Below are 23316 nucleotides of genomic sequence, written 5' to 3' on the forward strand. Positions count from 1 at the left end.
TGAGAGTTCATTTGTTTAGTCTGAGTTAAGCTGGGAAGCTCTGATTATTTTAGTTAAGATACCTTTCATACCCATGTATTGGCTTAGGTCAGCTAATTTAGAGTAGAGGTGGCTCTACTCTATTTGTCTCCGTGAGTCTCTTGATTTGCAAGTACACTAATTTGGGCATCTCAAAATATCCCCATTTAGGCTATTATAACTTAGAATCTGCTTTAGTCATAGTAGTCCACTTAGTTAAATATTTACATGATGATTCACCGTAAGTATTTTTCATATACCTGGCCAGAGTATCTAAAGGGCAAACATTAAGTTCTGTAACTGCTGGGGTAGTAGAGGTCTTATTCCCCATAATTTAGAACTCCTCTTCAGATTGGATCAAGTTGGGATTTGTATCAGAACCAAAACGTTCTGCTTGCAGACCTAGCTGTTTAGGGCCATTACCCCCTGAACCAGTTTGGTCCACCCATGTCTTGGCTACTTGGAACAAATGTGTCAGGGGCTCAAAATGCGGGAGAAATTTGTTCCTTATATGCACCTGCCAGCTGAAATTAGATCCAAAATATGTTCTTCTGAAAGGGGAAACCTATTAAGAGCTGCTGTATGACTTAGGGAGTGTTTCTCCCTGACACCCTCAGGTGGTTCTCAGTTGCTTGAGAATGTCTCAAAAGGCTGAGGGGCTCAGGTTACTCTATTTCTTCAGAGTGAAAGATTTCACACTCATGAGCTAGTGAGTTCAGAGTTGGTCAAATCTAATAAGGGAAAGTACCGAAACATACACATATGCACACACACACACACACACACACACACACACACACACACACAAATTGACACAAGCAATAAAAACAGTTAAGCAAAAGTAACAATCACCACAAAAAAAAATATACAATTTCAGAGCACTCTACCTGTAAACAGGAAATTAACAACAGCTGGTTGTTATTGCTAATTTAGTTATTGAAAAAATGTGTAAGCTTGAATCCCAAACCAGTTTCTTTCCTAGTGATGAGGCCCAAGCTGGAGATCACTCTCCACCAATGCAGAGGCAGACGAGCTTGCTTCCCTTGATGGAAGTGAGTGGAAAAACTCCAACAAAAGAAAGGACATTTTTTAAACAGCAAATAAATTTCAGACCCCCCAACTGGAAAACGCTGGTGGAAAGAGGTCCTGGATTTTGGCAAATCATCCTATAGTTTCAGTCTATAAGGTGTGGAAGCCAGTACCATATGCCACAAGATTAAATGGTATAGACTCATGAATTCACATCTCTCATCACAAAAAGGCAACATCTCCTGAGTGGACTATAACTTCCAGCAAAGACCTTTGCCTCCCATCCACTCAACCTTCAACCCAGAATTAGAAGCAGATGACAGGTATTGTAGACTGCTTAAACTCAAGGCACAGGACCAGGCCTGTAGGCAAATAAATGCCTGTGTTTATTGTACAATATCCCTTACAATTATTGTCCTAGATATACTGTCAACTGCTGTCTCATAAAGAACAGGGCACTTGCCTTGTCTGATTTAACATCCTTCAGTAACTAAGATGAATTTCACAACCTTGCTGTTGTTAATCAAGTATCCCTACATCTTCCTCTCACTGACATCCACTGATGCCCATTAAACAAACTTGTTTCTACAGTGAGTTCAGGATTATGTAGACAGATCACTAAAGAACACCTGCTGAATATGAGGACTCAAACCTCTTTCCAGTGGCTCTGGCCTGCCATGATTGCCATCCCCCTTCCAAGGTCAGGACTGGATAGAATACCAAAAATTTATTATATCACAGAAACAGTCTGGTATTTATTAGTGCTGCCATAATAAAAGACAATACATGTAGTTGGCCCATTAAAAACACTCTTAAGAAGAAGGGACATGAGAACAGTTATTTTAATGCATAGGAGCAGCTCATTAGCTCTCACCTTAGCATCACCCCAACTAAAGCAGAAGGTGGTAACTATACCCCAAATAATGGCCCATTTTCAAAATGGAATAATGTAAATTTGGGATAAATGTATCTGGTTGTCCCCTTCCTTTGGCCAACTCAGCCAAAATACTCCTTTGTTCTAAGAGCAAAGAAGTCATACGAAGGACCTATGGTCAAACAGTATGAGAGATATGGGGTGGATAGCTCCAGAGTGTTCTGACTACATTATCATATAACAAGGCACTGACTGGCATGGCAACAATTGGGTGCACTAACCAGATATTTATTGGCAAGCTCCAAATGGGACATATTGGCTGTGTGGCATTAACTTATGGCTGTGGTTACCTCCGGGGTGTTTAGGACAATATTCCCTAGGTTATGCTTGGGCACAATAAGTAATTTAGACCCTGCAAAAATAAGCAAACTTTTTTCATTTACAATCTCTTTGGACACATCCAGTATTCTAATAGTATGATCATTTAGCTTCAATCTTTGTACCACAGATTGCTCTCGAAGATGTTATATGGCATATAGAAACTTTAACAAATTCACACTCAAAAGGCCCTGAATGATAGCCACATAAATGTCCCTTTGTTAAACAATGAGGTCATGCTTATGAGAAAAGCTGTGCTGGAAAACCATATGGCTTTAGATATACTCACAGCAGCACAAGGGAGGACCTGTACCTTTATAAAACTGAATGTTGTGTGTATATTCCCGATGAATCCAGAAACATAACATGACTTATGATTGACATGAAAACCCAGATAATCAAGCTGTCAGATCCAAAACCCTCACTAATTGATTAGTTATTGAGCACTTGGTTTCGATCCTGTGGAACATGTGGAACATGGTGGCAGAAACTATGTCTCATAATAGGAATAATAATAATAATTTGACTTTTTTTGTGTTTTTGCTTACAATGGTGTTATGGCATATGTTTCCAAATAAGTAAATGTGCAACTGAAAGGACCAGGCTAATGGCTTCCCAGAGAATTGCTCTAACTGAGGAGGCAATAATATAGTCTGACCCAGCTTCCACTTTTGCTTCTCTTTTGTTATAAATATGGTCTACATCCCTATATATTTTTCCTGTTTTCTCTTTTTTCCTTTCCCTTTTCTCTTCTTTCCTTCCCCTATATTTTATCTTTATGAGAAATGACTTCCAAGGAATGAGCTGTCCTAGCAACATGGAACATGATCTCTTAGGAATAAGCATTCCTGGTGAAGTAGAACCTGAGCTTCTAGGAGTAAATCATCCCAGCGATGGGAGACCAGCAGAAGAAAAAAAAAAAAGGAGAAGAAGGAGAAGAAGGAGGAGGAGGAGGAGGAGGAGGAGGAGGAGAAGGAGGAGGAGGAGGAGGAGGAGGAGGAGGAGGAGGAGGAGGAGGAGGAGGAGGAGGAGGAGGAGGAGAAGGAGAAGGAGAAGGAGAAGGAGAAGGAGAAGGAGAAGGAGAAGGAGAAGGAGAAGGAGAAGGAGAAGGAGAAGGAGAAGGAGAAGGAGAAGGAGAAGGAGAAGGAGAAGGAGAAGGAGAAGGAGAAGGAGAAGGAGAAGGAGAAGGAGAAGGAGAAGGAGAAGGAGAAGGAGAAGAAGGAGAAGGAAGGAAAGAAGGAGAAGGAGAAAAAGCAACCTGAAGCCAGAAACCCATATTTCTTTTTTAAATGCTTTTATCAAAAAGATCTTAAAGAAAGAAAAGGGGGAAATTGAAAGGAAATTAAATTTTGGGACCCCAAACTTATTTAGTTAAAGGGAAAGTCAAGCTGGGTACTGGATCATGCAAACATGCTTCCCCCTTTTGGTTCCTAGATAAGATGGCTACTAGATGAAAGGCTACCACCTCCTCCATATTTGGTCCACAGGAAAATTCCTACCAAGCCATTGAAACATCACCACTGCAAGGTAAACTGATAGCTTATCTTTACAGGTACAGTCACCCTGTTCCACCAGACACAAATGCATATCTAATTGTTCCCCTACCCCATCTTGTCTGTATTATCTAATGTAAAATGAAGATTCTCCACATTTTTCCTCAGCCCGCTTTGTTTATGCACAAACTGTGTGCTTCTCAATATCCTTTTTCTTTCCCCTTAAAATTTGGAGCTTTCAAAACCATATTTGAATAAAGCCATAGACCTGTCTCCTGGTTGAATGCTTAACTTTGGCAAATAAATTTTCTAAAATGATTGAGACTTGTCTCATCATTTTTTTCAATTAACACTACGAAGCCACATGACCAAGCATATGGATACTAGAAAGGCTAACAAATTGGGCCAATATTGAAACCTACAACAGTGCAATAAAGTCAAATGAAAACATGTTTTTGTTTTTCTAATGAAGTAACTCAATTTTAGGTTTTCTGCTCATATTATTTCTTCATCTTTATAACTCAAAATTATATTAATATGTCATTTTATTGACCACCTCAGTCAACTTTCACTGGAGTACTTACTGTTATATTTTCCATACGTAGTTTATGAGATTTCAGGAAAATGTTCTTGAATTTATCAAAGCACACATTGTAGCAGTCAAAAGTAAACACATAAGGAAGACTTTGTTCAAGGTAGTTGCAATAGGGTAGAGGTCAGAACTGAATTGGAACCCAATTCAGCTAAAGCAAAAGGATCGGAGAGTTTTTAAGAGCTAGCATCTGGTGACTGAAGGTCATCTGTATTTGCTAATTGGTTTTTCCCCCCAAAAAAGTAAACTTTCTCATATTTTCATGACAGGAGGTTATGTTACACAACTTGCAGAAAGCTCAGGCAGGAGTTAGCCTTTTACCTTCCCAAGGAAACTAGGAGATAGGGGTATCGTCTTCCTTGATGATTGCATTCCTAGGGATGACACCCAGGTCTTAGAGAAATATCTTCCTGGGTTGTAAAACTGTTACGAAGTCTTTTTAAAACATTTACATCTCAAAGAGGCAAAGAAAGAATGTGCAATTACAAGGTTTCTAAAGTAAATGCTCTAAGTAAATGATCTAATTCAGGAGCCCAGAGGCAGTCAGTACTATCTAAAGTGAGCTTGAGGTGAAAGTTAAAGTAGGCTTGATCAAATTACATTTTAAAATATTTGTTCTGTTCCAGCTATTCTAGTTCTCTCTGGCTCAGTTTTCTTTCTGCAATTAATCATTGTGTTATTTAGGGTTAAAGGTATAACTTGTTTTATTTAATAAGAGGTTTCAAAGTTGGAAAATATATTTGGTAGACTATAATAAAAAAGTTAGACTTTTTATTACTTACTTTAATAGTATAATACTGTGATAACCATTAAGAGGAAGATAGACGTTTTTAGAATTAGCACTTTAAATCAAGAGAAATTGCATTATACAATAACCCTATAATCACATTTAAGATCAATCTTTTTCAATCAGATTACACACATCTTTCTCTGAGTGGCAAAAATCTGCATTATCTTCCTAAATGCACTCCTGATGTAAGACAACAAAAGGGATATTTATAGGGGGATGTTCCAATCTCACCTTATATTGTGAATGTTATTCAAACAGTGGACATATTTTGGTGTGTACATGCCTAGAAAATGAGGGGTGGAAATTATATGCACTCATGAAATAGTCACAAACACACTCATACAAGTGCACGCACACAAATGGACACAAGCTCCCTAAATTAGTCAGGTTTGAAAACACTGATTTATACTTGAGGTCCAAAAAAACAATACTTTCAAAGCTTTATGTCATTTACCAATTTTCAGGATTTGAGCTGACTACCAGAATTTATACTAGAAGTGTCTTTCAACCAGGACAACCATCACAGTGGCATTTTAGTGATGCAAATGCAGAAAAAGCAAAAGTACTCATTTCTGTAGTCCTAGACTGTAAAGTAGCATGCATGAAAATATTTTAGGGTGAGTACAACTGCCTGCATGCTAGTGCATGTTATGTAAAAGGATGGAGTGTGTGCATCAGCATCTGTATTAATTTTCAGGCATATGTTCATAGGAAATTTATTTTTATTTTTTAATGCATTTTAGGTTTTGGGGTACATGTGAAGAACATGCAAGATTGTTGCATAGGTACACACATGGCAGTGTAGTTTGCTGCCTTCCTTCCCCTCACCTGTATCTGTCATTTCTCCTCATGCTATCTCTTCCCACCTCCCCACCCGCCCGTCTCACCCCCATTTCCCCCCAACGGACCCCAGTGTATAATGCTCCCCTCCCTGTGTCCATGTGTTCTCATTGTTCAACACCCACCTATGAGTGAGAACATGCGGTGTTTGATTTTCTGCTCTTGTGTCAGTTTGCTGAGAATGATGGAAATTTATAACTCAGAGCACACAAAGAGCTGGAAGAGATGAGTGCATAATATCCATTCAGAACTGTCTACTGAAAGAAGAAGCTGGATTAGGCAAAGCTACAGGGCATTTTAGAAAGACTTTTAATATCACACACACAAAATTATTTAAAATTAAAAAACCCTTATTTTACAAAATAAATTAAGTTTGGACTATTAGGGTTTCAGGTGACCCTAATTGTCAATTATATCTCTATTGGAGTTGTCAGATAATAAATGGGAGATGGGTAATGTTATTAACATTACCAGTTCAGCCACTATAACCTGAGGGGTACAGTGCCAATTGAATATGCAATAACTATAGAGGAAAAATGAGCTTTATCTGAGCGACTTTTCAATAGACTAATCTTATTTTTTATTGCAGCGTTTAGGACAGTTACAAGCTGCATAAGTTCCTAGCTTCTTTCCTAGGCAAGTGTCCTGTTCCTCAGAAATAATTTTCAATCTCTGAAAAGACTTTATGCTTGTTACCCACAAGGGGCTATTAATAATTCACTGCTTTATTATGTTGTTAATTCATCACGAAGAAATTGACAATGATGGACCTTGTTAGACCTTGTTACTCCAAATTATGAATACTTTTTAGGTTCATCCTTATCATTTATCGATGAAGCTGCTGTTTCTGTAGAAGAGAATGTTCAGCCCCTTGATATGGTTTGGTGATATTCCCACCCGAATTTCATCTTGAATTTTCACATGTTTTGGGAGGGACCCTGTGGGAGGTAAATGAATCATAGGGACAGTTTCTTCATGTGCTGTTCTCATGATACTGGGGCTCACGAGATATGATTCTTATTATAAGGGGGATTTTTCCTGCACAAGCTATCTCTTTGCCAGCTGCCATCCATGTAAAACCTAACTTGCTGCTCCTTACCACCTGCCAGCATTGTGAAGCCTCCTCAGCCATGTGAAACTGTAAGTACAATAAACCTCTTTCTTTTGCAAATTGCCAGTCTCAGGTATAACTTTATCAGCAGTATGAAAAAAAAGTGATATACCCTGATGCCTTCATTTAATCAGGTACCAAGGGCAATATACAGAGATGAGTTTCCTAGATATTTCAAGATATTCTAGAAGGGCTGCATATTTTTATCACTCTTTATATTACATAGATACATCTTTAGTTTGTGCTCACATTACGGTCATACCAATATCTTCAATTTCTACCTCAAGGTTGTTAGTTTTTGACACATTATTAGTTGTTGTTGATGGTTAGTTGGTTAATATTAATGGTATTTTAAACATGCTCAGAGAGTGAAAATATATCTGTTGTATTAGTACTATTAGTACAATACTTTGAAAACCAACCAAGATTACCAGCTACAGGCAAAATATTCCAGAGGTCAATCTTGAGAAAAACATAACTCCCTTTCTATCTATAAAAACAAATACTTTGCAACTGAGTGTGAACATCTAACACAATTTGGTTTCCTTGGTAGATTATAGGGAAGAATGCAATGTTTCTTTGAAAGAATATATGTAATTATTTAACTATTTTAATATAGTATTTATTCAATTAAGAGTTAGAAAACTGATTTATTCCCCAAGTACAGACATTGAGAAACATGATATACATCTAAAAAGACTAAAATACGAAGTCTTCAAATAATGCGAGAGTGAAATTTCAGCAGGTCAGTCTGTTCCCAGCAGTTCTGCTTGGCTCATTGTCAATTCTTTTCTACAAAAAATATCTAATCAGCACATTGCCATTTCAAGTATGTGAGCTGGATTATATATGCACCACTGCAATCCTCTACTCCAATATTTTATCTTCTTATTTTTGAAAAGCCAATACCTCAATGATCCAATGTTGTTTTAAAATGGTTTATCAAAATGTAATGAAGTGTATATATTAATATTTACTTAATACTTTTATATGTAATTTTCTCTATTTTTTATTCTAGTCCATTTCTGTCAGAGCAGTGAAAATGATGGGAAAATGGCCAGATACTATTTATTCAAAATTGACAAAAACAGTTATTGCAATAATAAAATATTTTGCTATTTCTTAGAAAAATTCACTATTGGTGCTTTCCTTTTCTTTTTTTTTTTTAAATTGTACATTAGGTTCTGGGGTACATGTGCAGATCATGCAGGATTGTTGCATAAGTACACACATGGCAATGTGGTTTGCTGCCTACATCCCCCCATCACCTACATCTGGCATTTCTTCCCATGTTATCCCTCCCCAACCTCCCCATCACTGGCTGTCCCTCCCTTATAAACCCCCCACAACAGATCCCAATGTGTGATGCTTCCCTCCCTGTGCACATGTGTTCTCATTGTTCAACACCAGCCTATGAGTGAGAACATGTGGTACTTGGTTTTCTGTTCTTGTGTCAGTTTGCTGAGAATGATGATTTCCAGATTCATCCATGTCCCTACAAAGAACATGAACTCATCCATTTTTATGGCTGTTTAGTATTCCATGGTGTATATATATATGCCACCTTTTCTTTGTCTAGTCTATCATTGATGGGCATTTGGGTTGGTTCCAGGTCTTTGCTATTGTAAACAGTGCCACAAAAATTAGTTGGTAATTTTCTACCTGTTGGGAAAACTCAGCTCATCCTTTATCAAGAGATTTAATCTGAAAATTATGAAGAAAAACTATGACTTCACAGATAAGGTATCTGACCTGTTTTTGAATAGCAGGTGGGAATTTAAAAACAAAGCCAAACAGAAGAAGAAGGACCAAATAACAAGAGATACTGATTTTTACTTACAAGCCTCTATCTCTCTGATTCCTAGTACATTCTTTTTTTTTTCTTTTCTTTATTTTATTTTATTGCATTTTAGGTTTTGGGGTACATGTGAAGAACATGCAAGATTGTTGCATAGGTACACACGTGGCAGTGTGATTTGCTGCCTTCCTCCCCATCACCTATATCTGGCATTTCTCCCCATGTATCTCTCCCCACCTCCCCACCCCCTGCTGTCACCCCCATTTTCCCCCAACAGACCCCAGTGTGTAGTGCTCCCCTCCCTGTGTCCATGTGTTCAACACCCACCTATGAGTGAGAACATGCAGTGTTTGATTTTCTGCTCTTGTGCCAGTTTGCTGAGAATGATGATTTCCAGGTTCATCCATGTCCCTACAAAGGACATGAACTCATCATTTTTGATGGCTGTGTAATATTTCATGGTGTATATGTGCCACATTTTCCCTGTCCAGTCTATCATCGATGGGCATTTGTGTTGGTTCCAGGTCTTTGCTATTGTAAACAGTGCTGCAATGAACATTCGTGTGCATGTGTCATTATAGTAGGACGACTTATAATCCTTTAGATATATACCGAGTAATGGAATTGCTGGGTCAAATGGAATTTCTATTTCTAGGTCCTTGAGGAATCGCCACACTGTCTTCCACAATGATTGAACTAATTTACACTCCCACTAACAGTGTAAAAGTGTTCCTATTTCTCCACATCCTCTCCAGCATCTGTTGTCTCCAGATATTTTAATGACCATCATTCAAACTAGTGTGAGATGGTATCTCAATGTAGTTTTGATTTGCATTTCTCTAATGGCCAGTGATGATGAGCATTTTTTCATATGATTGTTGGCCTCATGTATGTCTTCTTTTGTAAAGTGTCTGTTCATATCCTTTGCCCACTTTTGAATGGGCTTGTTTGTTTTTTTCTTGTAAATCTGTTTTAGTTCTTTGTAAATTCTGGATATCAGCCCCTTGTCAGATGGGTAAACTGCAAAAATTTTTTCCCATTCAGTTGGTTGCTGATTCACTCTACTGACTGTTTCTTTTGCTGTGCAGAAGCTGTGGAGTTTGATTAGGTGCCATTTGTCTATTTTGGCTTTTGTTGCCAATGCTTTTGGTGTTTTGGTCATGAAGTCCTCGCCTACGTCTATGTCCTGAATGGTTTTGCCTAGATTTTCTTCTAGGGTTTTTATGGTGTTAGGTCTGATGTTTAAGTCTTTAATTCATCTGGAGTTAATGTTGGTGTAAGGTGTCAGGAAGGGGTCCAGTTTCTGCTTTCTGCACATGGCTAGCCAGTTTTCCCAACACCATTTATTAATCAGGGAATCCTTTCCCCATTGCTTGTTTTTGTCAGATTTGTCAAAGATCGGATGGTTGTAGATATGTTGTGTTGCCTCCGAGGCCTCTGTTCTGTTCTGTTGGTCTATATCTCTGTTTTGCTGTTTTGATTACTGTAGCCTTGTAGTATAGTTTGAAGTCTGGTAGTGTGATGCCTCCTGCTTTGTTCTTTTTGCTTAGAATTGACTTGGCTATGTGGGCTCTCTTTTGGTTCCATATGAAGTTTAAGGTGTTTTTTTTCCAGTTCTGTGAAGAAGGTCATTGGTAGCTTGATGGGGATAGCGTTGAATCTGTAAATTACTTTGGGCAGTATGACCATTTTCATGATATTGATTTTTCCTAACCATGAACATGGAATGTTTCTCCATCTGTTTGTGTCTTCTCTTATTTCGTTGAACAGTGGCTTGTACATAAACTAGTAAACCTGGAAGAAATGGATGAATTCCTGGACACTTGCCTCCTCCCAAGCCTAAACCAGGAAGAAGCCGAAACCCTGAACAGACCCATAACAAGATCTGAAGTTGAAGCAGCAATTAAGAGCTTACCACCCAAAAAAAGCCCAGGTCCAGATGAGTTCACAGCTGAATTCTACCAGACATATAAAGAGGAGCTGGGACCATTCCTTCTGATACTATTCCAAATAATCTAGAAAGAGGGAATCCTTTGCAAATCATTTTATGAGACCAACATCCTGATACCAAAACCTAGCAGAGACTCAACAAGAAAAGAAAACTTCAGGCCGATATCCTTGATGAACATAGATGCAAAAATCTTCAATAAAATACTAGCAAGCCGATTGCAACAGCACATCAAAAAGCTAGTATATTCTTATGCAAACACCAGAGAAAGAATGACACAATTTATGAGATGAGAAAATTTTAAGAAATGTATATTATGTTTGTAAGTTATAACTTAATAGTATGCATTATATACAAACATATAGATTGCATAGGTATAATTATGTTGTATTTTATATAATTATTCCATAAGACAAATCCAATTCACTTTCTGTTTCTGCTTTTATACCACACCAAGTACATATAATATTATCAATCTTCTACTTCATAATTATTGCATAGTGAACATTTGTTGCATCAACTTTCCAGGTTGTCCAAAAGTTCAAACTTCCCTAATCATTGTGTATCTCAATATTGTATCCTGATTTACAGATATCATAAACAGAAAATTTGGAGAGGTAAATATGGCTTAGAAATCTGTACTTAATATTTAATATGAGTTATTTTTACTAAATAAAAGTAAATCTCCATTATATAATAATTAGGATGATTTTTCTACTGCTGTTCTCAATAGTACAGTATATATAATGAAGAAATACAAATAATTATAATGATATAATCTTTATACATGGCAGATTAGGTTGGTGAAAATTGCAATATACGTAATTTGTGAATCAACTTTAAGATCAGCTTTATTAAATAATATAGTCACCAATAGCATATTTTAATAGCTGGCATCTTAATAGTAAATGGTTGCAGGTCCCTTTGGGGATGCTAGATGATTAATAGTGTACATTTTTGCAGTGTAGTAGGACCTGGCCTCCCCTTCATTTGCAGAGCTCTGGGTCACTGAACTGATTCAAGTCTGGAAATTGATTGATGTACTTTTACTCTCTGTGATTCAAATCAAGCTTCTGTCCATGAAACCTAGAGCTCTTTCAATTATACAGATCAAGGAAAACTTTATTAAGCTATCCAACTATTTCAGTTCTACAGACACCATGATTAACTAACCAACCCTGAAGATGACTGTGAGATAGACCATTCTGACTACTTCTTTAGCTCTGTTATCCATAACAATAACCCTGCCCACTTTGTCTTTGGTGATTGATATTTCTTACCCTTTTGAACCCCAGGGTCTCACCCTTCCCATTGAATTTAGGCATTTCAGTTTCATGGCAATCCTGCTATAATAATTAGCAGACAGAAAATAACCTTCAAAAAGTTTTTCAAAGATACTGGGGATTTCTTCATGAATTTATTTTTCACAGACTTGGAAAAGAGATTATTTTCTGTATGCCCATGGGGGATAAAATTAAGGGATGGATGAGCAAGTCTTGCATCATAAACTCACTCCAGTTTTCCAATCTCTCTTTGTTTGTGAATACTTTGCTCTATAGCATATCAAGGAAATTCTACCTTTCCAGCTTTCTTTAGCCTATGCCACTTTGAAGTCCAAAGCATTATGTCTATTCCTAGGTTCCTAGGCTAACACATTAAATTCAGAATCTCTTTCAGTTAACTCACATCAATAAATTTACTCTGATCCAAATTTATATTCCTTTCACCCTGATCTCACACCCTTATTTTCATCACTCATATTTCCAAATTTTCTGTGTGTATAAATTGGCAAAATCTTACAGTCATTTTGATATTTGTATATACAGCATCTCCTCATGAATTGAACTTTGCATCTCAACCCCTGGAATCTGCTAGGTCAAGATACTAGTTATAGGTCCAAGAAGGGAGGAAGCAGAGGTAGATCCTAAAGTGGATCAGTGGTCCTTTGTAAGGAAACTACCTTAGGTGAGGCCACTAAAGTCTTTACTGAAAAAGAGACTAAACTCCAAGCAGGGCTAAAGGGCTGCTTCCAATGGCAAAGAATGAGTTTGGGGATTAAATGTCACAGCTTCCTTAGAATCTGCCTTATGCCTAATCTAACTTTTAGAATTCAATTCTTTCCCAATAAATATGCTGCTTTTGATTAAAAGAGGCTCGTAAAATTGGGAATTCATTTGTGTTGTAATTCAACAGCCTGCAAAATTACAGTTTAGGTTTGGTTTTCAGAAATCTAGATCGGGCACAGGACATAAAAATTTTCTTAGGGGGTGCCAGGCTATAATTATGAAAGACGTAATTATATAATAAAGGTTGAAATCCCTAAAGATCAAAATTCCTAAGATTCAAAATCCTGAAAATCAAAATCCCAAAAGATCAATATCCCCAAATTGTAATTCTGAAAAAAAAAAAAAAAATTATCGGTATAAATTCTGTATTTCAAAGGCTGATGAACTTGGAGTTCTGACGTTCAAGGCTGCAGAAGTTTATTCCAGCTCTCAGAGAGAGACCAATTTGCTTTCTGTATTTGTTCTCACTGGACTCTTGACCTATTGGATGGTATCCCCCAATATGTATGGTATACATACACATCCCCCAATATGTACGGAAAGGCAGGTCTTCCAAACATAGTCCACTCATATTCACATACTAATCTTCCCTGGAAACATTCTCAGAGACACACCCAAAATAATGCTTTATCAAGTTTCTAGGTATTTCTTAATCCAGTCAAGTTGACGCCTGATATTGTCCACAAATCTACCTCTTACCAACTTGGTAGCCATACACATCTCTTTAAGCCATGCTTCATTTCCAAATGAAGACATTAAGAAGGCAGTAAATCCACCTAACATGAAGCAACTATTCTGTGTATAACCGACGGTGCACTAATCTCTTCCCCAGAATTTGGCCTTCAGGATTTCAGCATTCAGGATTGTAACCTTTCAGAACTGTGATTTAGGATTTTAGACATTACAGATTTTAGATTTTAGAGATTTTAGTCTTTAGGGATATTGATCTTTTTGGATTTCAATATTCAGGATTATGGCAGTTGGAATTATGGCCTAAATAGTCTGCTCAAAAAAAGCTAATCATTCATCCCCAAGTAAAACAGCATTCCCTTTAAATTTTGATTTTACTGTAATAAGTATATTTTGTGCAACTTTAATATAACTACCAACTTGTATTTGCTTATATGCACTGGTTGATAATCTTAAATTTTATCTAAAATGTTGATTATTGAATTATTGAGTTTTGAAAATATCTTTATACTGATATTTTAACAAATTTAACATCATTGACTCTGATGCTGGAATAGGAGATTTTCAGATGAGATTGGGTACATTCAGGGTGGTATGTCCAGAGACAGACATAGAAGTTTTCATATATGTAACTGGGTTTACAGTAATTTTAATATGCCATCACTTGTAAGATGCATTGCTATTTTAGGAAAAATAAATGTGGAAAAGAAACTGTGTCTCAAAAAGTGATAAACCTGAATAATATGTAGTCAGAGGAGGGTTTGGGAAATGACTTTCTGAAGAATTGATCTAGATTTAAACATAAATAAATATCACAAAATTTCTGAAATGTTGGAAAAAGAAAATTATATAAATCATCACAAGAAACATTTTGGTTAAAAAATTTTGTGCTTTTTAAAAATTACATTCACTTAGTACTGCTTTTATGCTTTTAACTATTACATTACTGAATTTTTTCATATTGCTGTCTAACTTACTTTTTATGTAGTCTTCAGTATTGCAAACTTGGCATTTCTGGAAAAGACTGAAACATCACTAATAGTGAAGTTTAAGTGTTTATAATAATTTATCAGGTTATTTCTCATGGTAAAGTTTTTTAAAATTATTGTAACAGAAAGCTTAATGTCTGCTTTAACATAACTCTACTGTTCAACATTCTGTTCTAACATTTTGCTCTGCAGGAAAATTCTTACCAAGTAAGATAAAGTTACAAATAACTTTGTTTCAGGAACTTCATGAAAACCAAGTTATCCAAACAATATAATATTCAACTATCTCTCCTGGAGAATCACCACTTCTTACAACCATAGACTGCTCAATTAGGCTTGCCAAAGCTCACTGCAACAACCCCACCTCACTGAATCCTCCAGTGACAAAGCTGACCCAGTTTCAGACAGTCCTTTTTACTGAATGGGTCACCTGAAATCGAACCCTCAAGATCTTGTGAATATCTTGTTCTTGATTTTCCTATTTCAAGAAACCACTAAGACTCTGTTAAAGTAGTTCACTACTTTACTGCACAAAGCAATAGACCTGTCTGTCTTTACTCAATGAGTTATTTTGGTTGTCTTACTGAAGAGATGGCTGTAGACACCCACACTGCTTTAAAATTTTTTTTTATTATTTTATTTTATTTTATTTATTTTTTTTGCTTTAAAAATTTTTAATTATTATTTTACTTACAAAGAAATTTCTATAAAATAAAAGAGCATTTTCATCACTGTTTTGTTATGCTTAGCAGCTTGCCATATGGTAAATATACATTAGAAGACAATTAAAGGGTAAAAAGAAACTGTTTTTCTCACACAAATAAATAGTGTGAAAACATTCAGGGAGTGTTTATGAACTCAGTGGATTCTGAAACATAAGCTAATTTTTCACAAGACATAAGGAATTTAACTAGAAAAATTTAACCAGTATTTTAGTCTTTTTCAGAGATCTAATTAGTATGTCCTTTAAAGAAAAACTCCTTAAGATTTAGATAAGTTGATGTGAATTTTATTTATATTACATCTTCCGATTATGTCAGGCTAAAATCTTTCAGATGTTTTGATACTCTCAGGCATGGTTATGAAAATATTAAAATCTTGGCTTTGAGTTAGTTGAACATAGAATGCCAATAGATTGTTACAATGCCTGAGAGATTTGTATCTTTATTTACATATTTGAGAAAATGATTTTTTGTAAAGTAAAGGAACTGCACAATAGAGACATTAAATTTCAAGTACAGAAAATCAAAGAGGATTTGATATACATCAGAATTGAGGATTTTTTAATTATTGCGTATAACATAGTTAGATAATTTGCACAAATCATCAGTATACAGCTCAGCAAAATTATTCAACTGAACTGTGTATCAGAACCCAGATGAAGAAATAGTATAATACCGATATCCTGGAAATTCTCCTCATGTTCTCTTTCTGTCCCTAGTGCCTCTCAAAGAGGATGGAGTCATTTTGGTAAATATTTATGTTAAAACTTATACTTTAAAACCTGTAAAGTGTATTTTATGTCAATTTTACCCCAATAAATTATTTATAAAAAGTAAATATACCTGATAATTATAAGCACAGCAAAGTAGTTAGATAAAAGAAGGAAGAATATAAAAAATTTCCTTTGAGGAAACAGCATTTTTTAAATGAGAAACTCAAGCAATAAGAATAAATCAGGTATAAAAAGATTGTTAAAAAGCATTTCAAACCATTGATTATTTGCAAAAATGTGGATGGTGCCTCACAAATATAACCTTGATTTAAAGAAGCCAAGTACTGAGACTGATGGTTTCCATCATTCTCAGCAAACTGACACAGGAACAGAAAACCAAACATTGCATGTTCTCACTCATAGGTGGGTGTTGAACAATGAGATCACATGGACACAGGGAGGGGAACATCACACACTGAGGTCTGTTGTGGGGTGGGGCACTAGGGGAGGAAGAGTGGGGGATGGGGAACTTGGGGAGTGGTAACACTGGAAGAAATGCCTGACGTAGGTGACGGGATGGAGGCAACAAACCACCACAACAGGTGTACACCTATGCAACAATCCTGCAAGATTTGCACATATACTCTAGAACTTAAAGTATTAAAAAAAAAAAAAAAAAAAAAGAAGTCAAGTACTAAAAGTAATGATAAACAATTCTTTATTTGTAGGGTACAAAGAAGACATATTAATCTTCACTGTTAGAAGCCAAGAGAGTGATTATCTCCATATCTTCAAGGGGACTTTTAGAGTTGGAGATGGGTAATTATAAAAGAGAGGCTTCTGGGGTCTAAAGGTCCAAGGAAGGCTTCTGGGCGTCTGTCCAGTTATGATAAGTTTGTGAAAATTCTATGAATTACATAGTTATTATATAAACAAATTATATTTATACATATACTAGGATATGTAGACAGTAATTTAAAGTTTAAAAGTTATGTTAATCTTATGATGTAGATGTATTTTTCCCATTTTATACTCTTTCCCAAGAGTTAGCATTTGTTAACAACTGATATCCCTCTTCTGACATAGAACTGTAAACTGTAGACTTTAAATGTACCAATACTTTTCAACATATCTATATATTGTAGGTTTTACCCTAACAATAAAAGCCCTTCTTTTTTCTTCCCAGGATTAAATGTCTACCATATAGGAATTAGTCAGTCCTTAAAATTAAAAAAGATGTATTTGTTTTCCATCTTTGTAATATACAGTTAAAATGAATTAAACATAATTTTAAATCTAGATTTGCCCACCCATTTCTCACTTTTCTTCACCTAACATAAAAACAATACATTGAAAATCACTTGTTCAAATCTAAAGCACTATGAAACTTAATTTGTGAAAGTAAAGCAGCAGGCTTTTACCAAAATTTGAAACACCTATTCTGAGAATACTGTGTACAAACTGACAGTCATACCTTGAGACAACAGTGTAAAGGTAAGAAAAATTAAAAAGTAGGATGGACACACTAGAAATTATCAAAAGACAAGGCCAAGATGAGAAAAGTGAAATAACACATGAAGCATATACAATAAGATTCAGAATACTCAATAATTAAAATTTAATTTTGAGTGAGGTATTCTCATTTAAGTTTTATAAAAGAGTAATTTGATTTTAGAAAGATTAAGTGACCTGGTCATGTTAACATAACCAGGAAGCAGTAAAACTATAATATATGTGTTTCTAAGACTAAAAGCAAAGCATCTAAAATAATACAATAACAACAGGTGTGAATACAGCAGATATTACCTAACTCATAATTATCTTCAATTAATTAAGATTTATCTCTAAAATCTATGGAGAGTTAGGCAATACATTTGAGATGTCATAAATATACTTACATTAGGTAAGAAGAAAATAGTTAAGCATTAGGACTTCAATCTAGTTCCTCCCTTTCCTGGGAAAAAGGGCCCATCAAATCTTGAAAACATGCTAATGACAGAATTTCAAGCCAACTATTTAATAGTATTGCCAGTAGGAGAATTCTTATCTATGAAATCTTTTAGCAGGATTTACCTTTATTTGTCTAGATGATTGTAGTAAACACACCTGGGATTTATAAATTTGTATGGCATGGCTCCCTGGAAAATATATTATTAGCTACTTAAATATTTAAATATAAAATGGAGATGACTGAATGGCTGCCTTCTCTATTATTAATGTAGGTATTGACATTTGTTAGATACATCTATATTAATGTGGTCAAAGTGTGTTTCATGTAAAAAGGAAGAATCTGTGGTGCTGTAATGCCTGATCTGAATTTATCCCTGTTTGCCTGTTCTTTCTGAATAGTTCTCTCCATGTATTTTTAATAAAGCTTGATGCCAAGTGGATTAGTTATGGGTCTGCCATAACAAAGTACTATAAATTGGGTGGCTTAAAACAAAAGAAATCTATTGTCTCACAGTTCTGGAAGCTAGAAGTCTGAAGTCAAGGTATAGGCAGTACCATATGAGACTCTTTCCGTTCCCTTTCATAGTTTCTAGTCGTTTGTGAGCAATTTTCGGTGTTCCTTGGCTCGCTGCTGTATAACCTCAGTCTCTTTCTTCATCGTCATATGGCTTCTCCTGGAGTGTGTGTCTATCTTCATATGGCCACTTTGTCGTAAAAACACCAGTCCACCATACTTCCACATGATCTCATATTAACTAATTACATGAGCAATGACCCTATTTCCAAATAAGTTCATATTCTGAAGAACTAGAGTTTATGACTTTGATATATTTTCTGGGGTAACACAATTCAACCCCTAACAACAGATAAGATGCCTGATTTGTGCAGGGATTACTTGACAGTCATATCCTTTGTGTCTAATTAAAATTCAATGATTTAAAAATCTGATACCACCCTAATTTAATTTTTAAGCTACTAAGAAGAAACACCAAATATCTTTGAACAAAATGTGTACAAATAATGGCTATAATACCATGGTAACAACAGTAAAAACACTAGGACTCGTTTTCTAACCATGTTCTGAGGCAGAGATCAAAATAATAAAGTTCATAGGCAGCAAACACACTATGTGAACTGGACATATGATCAAATCTGGAAACAAACCTATTTGTTTTGCTTTGAGTTGTGATATAAATAGATATCATGACAGGAATTTTGACACAATATGTTTATTTGTGAGTTGAGCACTGGAAGCACTCTGAGACTGCAAGAAGAGAGAAAGGACAAAAAGAAAAGCCCATCGAGAATATGAATGAACCAAGTTCTCATCCTGGGTAACCGGGCTTAATAACATCAGAATCCACTGAAACATTGTACAAAACACGTCACAAAATTTTTCCAGTGAGTAGCAGAGAGTTGAAGAATTCATCTACTATCCCTAGAGGCTTGATTGCATTGGAGCTTGCCTTGTGCCCGGCAGACTCCCATGGCCAGAGAAATCCCTAGAATGAAGATGCAGGAAGTTGTTAGCATGTTTGTAAGATAACTTTGTGGATTACCTCAGGTATAGCCAAGGATAGAGAGGTGGAAAACTGACTGCCTGTGCTACCTGTTTTGTACCTCTTTTTAAACAGTATTAGTGACACCCTTAATGAAACTCTGACTTTGTTTAAAATTAAAACATAGAGTAAGCTCAATGTTGGTTCCTCCAAGGCATTCTTAGAAAGAGAAAGACGAAACATAAAATACTCAATTTCTCTAAGGTATGCTCCAGCATTTGTTAAAAATAAATATATTTGTGATTAGAAGCATAGTCTTTTTAGACTACATATATCCTTTAGTGGGCTAGAAGGAGAGCAGTCTTTTACACATATATTTTCCCCATGAATTATAGTCTGCTATCTTTCCAATACAATACGGAAAAACTGAGTGATATGGTTTGGCTGTGTCTCTACCTTTATCTCATCTTGAATTATAATTCCCATAATTCTTATGTGTAATGGGTGGGACCCAGTGGGAGGTAATTGAATCATGGGGGCAGTTTCCCCCATGCTGTTCTTGTGACTGTGAGTGAGTTCTCACAAGATCTGATGGTTTTATGAGCATCTGGCATTTCCCCTGCTGGCACTTATTCTATCTTGCCACCCTTCTCCTCCTTTGTCTGCTTCTCCTTTGCCTTCTGCCATAACTGTAAGTTTCCTGAGGCCTCGCCAGCAATGAAAAACTGTGAGTCAGTTAAATCCCTATTCTTTATAAATAACCCAGTCTTGGTTTTTTTTTTTTTTTTTTTTTTTTTTTTTTTTTTTTTTTTTTTCTAGCAGCTTAAGAACATACTAATACACTGAGCCAAATTTGTAGAAGATAGAGCTTGATGGTAAGTAAATTGGATGGAATTGATATGTCAGGATTGCTAGTAAGTAAATAAGGTAGTTAGAAGTTGAGTGTGGTGAATTCAGATATCCGGTGACCTAAGCCACTTAATACCCGACAGCAGAACAAGAACAAGTAGAGCTTGAGTATATAAATTGTGTCTACTGAAATAGAAGTAACTCACAGGAAGAAAATAGTAAGCTAGGAAAGAAAACAAGATGAGGAGTTGTTGGAAAACCATAGAATCGTGGTCTACTAGAGATGTGTAGATGTATTGTTGCTCTCACATCAAAGATGAGCTCTCCTTTTTCTCTACCTGCCCCTAAATGTTTAATGTCAATGGACACAAATGGCACTCAGTTACTAATATAAGGTATTCATTGCCCATACTATTTAAAAGATGTGCATCCTCAAGAAAGAATTTGGAGCCTGTGGTGACTTCCAAATAACCTGAATTTAATGGCAAGGGTCTTAGGCCTCCTTAGGGCTGACGTATTTATGGAGTGATTTAGTAGCATTTCTAGTGGTGGTATCTGCCTTAGGCAGAAGGACTAATACTTGCATCATAAAATCTGTGATGTAGGTATAGTAGCGAAACTTGTGAAAGTTTTTAGAGATGTATATGACAGAGCATTTTTACACACACACACACACACACACACACACACACACAAATTTATATATTACCTTACTTTCATACTTTCAAAGAGCTAACCCAATCATTATATTTTGATCAAAGTTTCTGTTGAGCTTCATAAATAGATAATGAGAAAAAACTTGGATGAATACACCTATAAAGAGAAGCTCTGGATTTTTATGAGTTTTGAGATCTGAAATGTGTCTGTGTAGTAACCTCGATTTTTCTGAGATCCAGCTAGTACATCAGAAATAGCCTAGTGTCCAATTCATTAATAAAGCGGGGAGAGGGATGCTGTTGTGCAATATATTGTCTTCTACTGGTATATAATCTGTTCACCGTTACTATAAAATGTGCTATGTGGCTAGCAATGAGGGCATTCAGGTTGTCCCTAGTGGGCCCTGAAATATAATGATGCAAAGAAAAAAAGCTTAAGTGATAATTTCAATAACATAATGTTATTTGAGTGTGATTTCATTAATGTTATCAAGAAACCACAGATTTTTTGGCATATGGTTAACTACTCCTAAATTTGATATGCATAGCATTAAAAATTCAAACTCAATTTACTCGTCCATTTTTTTTCTCTGTGTATTTGTTATTTTCTGGAGTTGGCCTATTGAGACTTCTGTTAATGAGTAAATCCATTCGACAATCTGTTTTTGAGAAGCAACATGAAAATAGTTGGAAGAAACACAAGTTCCATTTGGACAAACTATGCCCCTAAATAATTTGTGACAAGGAATAGCTCTAAATTGCCCTAGATTTTACTGAAGATTTATTCAGTTAAAGCAATGATTCTCTTTCTTGCTGAATGTCAAAGATGTTAATACTCTGTACATCTAAATAGCATTACTCTATGGGAAGCTTCAGTCTGTCATGGGCTTTGTTTGTACTCTTTGTTGTCCTTCCTAAAAATAAACCGTTTCTGCTTGATTTAATCTCCTTTTTGACTTTATTACTTCTTAAGGAAAATGTTGTTTAAACCTAATAGCATTGTCTCTGAATTTTTGTGTTAATAATGTGGCTCTTTTGATTTTCCACATGTAAATGTTAATGTCAAATTATTTTCTACATGCCCTTTCAGTAAAACCTAGTACACATAATATTCAGATTTTCTCAATTACTCTCTGTTTTAGTTCAGTCTTACACTGCTATAGAGCACTATCTGAGACTGGGTAATTTGTGAAGAAATGCAGTTTAATTGACTCACAGTTCCACAGGCTGTATAGGAGGCATGTCTGTAAAGGCCTCAGGAAACTTACAATCATGGCAGAATGGTAAGTGGGAAACATGCAGGTTTTTACATGGCGGCAGAAGAGAGAGTGAAGGAAGTGTTACACACTTTTAAACAACCAAGTCTCATGAGAACTCACTCACTATCATGAGAACAGCAAAGGGGAAATCTGCCTCCATGATTCAATCACATCCCACCAGGCCTGTCCTCCAAAACTGAAGATCGTAATTCAAAACGAGATTTGAATGGGGACACAGTGTCAAGCCACATCACTCTTAATTTTCATAACAATTTGAAATTATTTTTATTATTGTAACACTGGGCTAATAAATGGGGATGTTGATGAACATGGTCTAGATATCATTAATCAAGTAATACTCTTTCACCTCAGTGAACAGATATTCAGTTTGGAGATGTCACAGAAACGTTACCAGAGTTTCTAGTTAAAATAATTCTTTCTTCATTGATGTGAACTTTGCTTAATGAGAAAATTATTTATCTTTTCTATCCCAATACTAAAGTTATCATTTGCTAGCATGGCAAAGTATTATGAAGTAATATGTTTTAAAATACAGCTTCATCTTATTACTGCACAAACTACACTAGCAAACATTTTTTCTCATTATAATAGTGTCTAATTTACATTAAACATGTGAGGACTTATTCTGCAGCAAAAACAGTGCTAAGGAGTTTCTATATTTTATGTCACTGAATCTTCACCACCAATTTCAAAAGTACATGTTTCTGTCTTTCCCACTTTATAAGTAAGAAACTGAGGCTTTGAGATATTAAATATGTTCTTCAAAATAGCAGAGCTAAGGAATTGGGTAAAATGATTTAAAGCCCAGTTGCTGGACTTCAGACACTTTGCTTTTAATCACTGTATTATTAAGAGTGAGTTGATCAAGGTCCTTCAGAAATTACAAGATTACTATTATTCTTTTCTTCCATCAACTGCTAATAATGGACAACTAGGAAACACACAGGTTTACTTCTCATTTTTAGATAATATATAAATGTAACTAAGAATTTCCATTAACTTTTGTAAATTGTGTATTCTTCATCAACACA

The sequence above is a fragment of the Saimiri boliviensis genome, chromosome 5, assembly GCF_048565385.1.
Source record: "Saimiri boliviensis isolate mSaiBol1 chromosome 5, mSaiBol1.pri, whole genome shotgun sequence".
Lineage (NCBI taxonomy): Eukaryota > Metazoa > Chordata > Mammalia > Primates > Cebidae > Saimiri > Saimiri boliviensis.